We start from the raw sequence: 4,764 nt of genomic DNA on the forward strand, positions 1-4,764 counted from the left end.
AGGATCCTGGAGGAAAGGCGGGGTTGCACCATCCAAAGCTGCTTGAGACTTAGACCTACTTTCCAACTCTCCTGTTGGGGTATCTTCCTTACCGATTTTCTCGGGCCCCAGTTAACTCCAACCCAACCTCGCCCACTTTTCAGCTATCCGGATTGGAAGCTTGCTTCTTGGTGAAATGATTATATAAAAGCTACCTGTAAACAGTGTCACATTACACAAAGAAATTAAACTCCATGGAGGAGTGCCTTTGTTTATTGTGTTCACCACCATAAGCCTAATGCCTGCCTCATCCTAAATGCTCAAATGGATATTTGTTGAACAGATGAAAGGAACAATGTAAGGTATAATTATTTGAGAAGTCTATGCTGTTTTTAGGCCACTGTAATTATGAGAATACACTTCCTAATAGTGCGCTTAATGTTTCCTTATAACTTTATTCCTTGAGCATAGAGCAGAACAGACCATGTCTATCCACTCTTTCGCATGACAGAATTTCAAATATTTGAAGAGCACATTCATATTTTTTCCAAATGTTCTCACCCAAATTTCAAGGAAAAAGCAAGATCATCTTACAGCAGGTGATCAAAGAATATCTCTCGTCATTTCTTGCCCAGGGTACTTAAGAAGTCTCCAATTCATTATTTTTTTTCCAGACTCCAATCCATCCTTCTAAAATGCAAATCTGATTTTTCCCTGCTGTTAATCCTCCAGTGGTCTCTGATCACCTCCTGAATTATTTCCAATTTTCTGCCTAGAAAGACCTTTCAGGATCTGACCCTGACAAATCCTGTCACATTTCTAAGAACACAGCCCACAAGAAGCTCCTCACAAGAACTGGTCTACCTTTGTTTATGCCTGGGACACTCCACCTTAAAGATTAAGCTCGAGCATCCTGTTCGTTTCCTATTGCTGCCATAACAAATATCACAAATTTTGTGGCTTAAAACAACACAACTTTAATATCTTACAGTTCTGGAGACTATAGATCTAAAAATAGATGCTCCTCCTTTACATATGGTTGTATAACATCTTGATAGGTGGTATATAGTACAGCCTCTATAGTAGTGCTGGCAACATTAAATTGAATCATACAGGTTCTATTCTGCATGTTCCACAGGCTCAAACTACCGGAGAGCAAGCTGAATCTTGTTCCCTTTGTTATTCACTGAACCTAACACAATGCCTGGCATAAAACACACCCTCAGTGTATCTTGGCAAATAAATTATTCATTTGATAAAAACTCACAACAGACAGTGTTCTTCTTATTTATTTTTTCATTCACATTGTCATTTCTCTTAAGTCAAATACCACTAGAAAGACTACTAGTTAGACAGATTGTGTTTATTATTCATTGAAGTAAGTGCAAACAGATCATGAGTAATCCTGGAGTGTTTTAGTAAGAGGCTGGTAGGAAAAAAATTATCATAGGTTTGGCAGGGTGACTTAGAGAAAGTCTAAGAAAGCAAGAATTGGCTGTAGATTAGATGTAGTCAGAAAGCAGGGACAATTCTATTATTGGAAATCTCAATAAATCTTGTGAATAGGAAGAGAGGCAAAAGAATAAAGCTGCAATTGGTAAAGAAGTAGCAGTCACTCCTTTTGGCCAAAAGAGGGAGTAAGAGTCTGGAATTGTGTGCGTAGCACGGTGACCTTGTATTTATTTATGCTCAGACAAAATTATGCAGTGGCTTCGCTTTGTCTTGTTTTATCATGGTCTCAGAGTAACCTTGTCTGAGGTCGGTACTCTATGACATTTTTTATGCCCAACAGGAGAGTAACATGTTCTACCTGTGAGTTCAGGCCAGCCTCTGAATGTCCAAGGCAGCTCTTTTTTTCTTTCTCAACATACTCCTTCAATACCCTATTTGAATTGGCACCAAGAGCCGCAGTGCCAGGTTTATTAGGCATGGGATGTACAACAGTGAACAACACAGACTTGGTCCCTGCCCTCATGGAGCTTACATTTTACAGGTGAGGCTGATATTCCAAAAGACTGGGTACTTTGCTGAGAGTTCTGCAGCAAGTGAGTGCAGGACCAGGAGCTGAACTATAGTTTGTCTATCTCTGTACCTGGCACCGCCCGCGTCCCCGCCACCCACCCCTGATTCCCCGTTTGCTATTGGGTGATTGAAGGCTATTGGCTGGGGGAAGGGACTGAGAGTTTGGCTGTTCCGCCTGCTCGCTGGCCCCGTCCCCACCATGGGTTGTCCTCTGTGTGTGGGGAGAGTGGTAAGGTGGGGGCCTTGGCCTGGCAACACCGAAGATACTAGTCTGGTTCCCTATTCGCCATCGGGTGATCGGAGCCTGACGGCATGGGAAAGGGACTGAGAGGTGGTCAGTGCACCTCATAGTGACTGGTTGAGTGGTCGTTCTGGTCGTTCTGCTGTTAGGGTCAATTTGCATATAACCCTTTTGTTATATAGGATTAAAGGCCCGGTACATGAAATTCGTGCAAGGGGTGGGGCGGGGATGTCCCTCAGCCCAGCCTGCACCCTCTCCAGTCTGGGACCCCTAGGGGGATGTCCGACTGCCGGTTTAGGCCCAATTCCTGTGGGGGCGACCATCTTGTGTGATGGTGTGATGGTCAATTTGTATATTACCTCTTTATTATATAGGATAGAGGCTAGGTGCATGCGTGGGGACCAGCCAGCCCTGCCTTGATGGGAGCCCTGGATTGGGGCAGGGGTCCCCGCTGGGGGGCGGGGCCTGCCAGGGTGAGGGGCTGCAGTTGTTCTGGTCTCTGGTCATTCTGGTCATTCTGCCATTTCGGTCACTGGGCTTTTATTAAATAGGATTCTTGAAATGACAAAATTAAAGAGCTGGAGAATGGATTAATGGTTGCCACAAATGAAGAAAGAGGCAAGGGCAGGAAAGAATTCATTGTAGCTATACAAAGACAACATGAAGGATCCTCGTGATGATGGAAATGTCCTGTATTTTTACTGTATCCATGTCAATATCCCAGTTGTGGTCTTGTATTATTGCTGTACAAGATGTTGTCTTTGGGGGGGAACAGGTTAAAGCGTTCAGGAATCTCTGTTTTGTTTCTTACAACGGCATGTGAATCTACAATTATCAAAAACTTTTTTAAAAGTTTGATTTTTTCAGATGTAGGGTAAAGTTTAAGGAAAGCAACTCCATGGTTTTATCTTTTGTAATTTTTTTATAAGGCTTCAACTCTTTGGTCTTCATCCGTGGTTGGCTGGTTAACCCCACCCACGTTACACTTCTCCCCAGTCTCCTTGGCAGCAGGTTAAATGGGAAGTATACTGGGCAATCTTCCAGGAAAACTTCAGCTTTCTGAACAAAAGGGCACAGACTAGGTGGGTATGCCATTTTGCTCTCACTCTTTGCTCCTTTGCCTTTTGCCTGCTTTCTGTCTGGAATGCAAATGTGGTCCTTGGAGGTACAGCAGCCACCTCCTGGCTACAGGCAACAAGCAATAAAGGCAAATGCCATTGTGATGATGTCACAGAGAGCTAGAAAGAGCCGTCCACTTCAGAGCTCTACCTATTTAAGGAGAAAAAGCCACTTTATTGGTTTAAGCCACTATTGGCCAGGTTTCCTATTAGTTGTAACACGTTTCTAATGGATTCCTCACTCACAGGATATTCTCAGCAAGGCTGATAAATGTTGCCTATCAATAAAACTATCTTTTGTAAGGATGAAAAGCATGATAACTACTTAGTATTCTTTGTGTGTTTCAGAAACCAAATTGCTGTCTTTTCCTTTCCTCTTTCTCTACAGTATTTTGTGTCTCTTATTCCCCTCAGCTTGGCCTGAATGTGTATTATAATCAGTCTCTCGCTCTCCTAATTGAATTGGGCTTTTGTTGTAGCCAGCTCAGAATTTTTTAAAGGTCTTCCTAAACCATTCCAGCCCCGGGCAGTCGCTCCCTTTTTCGACCTCACAGTACTTAGTGTCTGCACCTCCGAATTGCAATTCATCATGCACTGCCCTGTGACATTTCTCTTACAGCTGTCATAGAATAATCGATGTTTAATGCTGGAGGGGACATTAAAGATCATCTTCTCCAGCCACCTCAATGCATGTGAATTGTAACTTAACTCCTGGATTTTTCTTATCTCTTCATGGGTTTACAGCTTATCATCCCAACTAGATTTTAAGGTCCTAGAGCAGTGGTTCTCAATCTTCCTAATGCCGTGACCCTTTAATACAGTTCCTCATGTTGTGGTGACCACCAACCATAAAATTATTTTCGTTGCTACTTCATAACTGTAATTTTGCTACTGTTATGAATCGTAATGTAAATATCTGATATGCAGGATGTATTTTCATTGTTACAAATTGAACATAATTAAAGCATAGTGGTTAATCACAAAAACAATATGTTATTATATATGTGTTTTCCGATGGTCTTAGGCGACCCCTGTGAAAGGGTCATTCGAACCCCAAAGGGGTCGCGACCCACAGGTTGAGAAACGCTGTCCTAGAGTCAAAGAAATGTTGGCAACTTTTGATTCTATTCAATAAACCAATTGTATTTTTATTTTTCATCTGCCACATTCCATATTTTCATCTGAGCCTAGCAGATTTATTTATTTATTTATTTATTTACAAACAGGAAAATAATTCATTCTAAAAAAAATTCAAGAAGAAAAAAGGATGCTACTGGCTTCATGCTCTTATTCCTAGCATCCTGAAGCTTTGAGGCCTAGAAGAAATTATCTTGTCCTCCAGATACTCGTAGCTACTCAGAAATAAATTACATAATCTGTGAAGGAGTCCTGGCCTGCTGAAGC

Source organism: Myotis davidii, unplaced genomic scaffold (assembly GCF_000327345.1).
Source record: "Myotis davidii unplaced genomic scaffold, ASM32734v1 scaffold570, whole genome shotgun sequence".
NCBI classification, from domain to species: Eukaryota; Metazoa; Chordata; class Mammalia; order Chiroptera; family Vespertilionidae; genus Myotis; species Myotis davidii.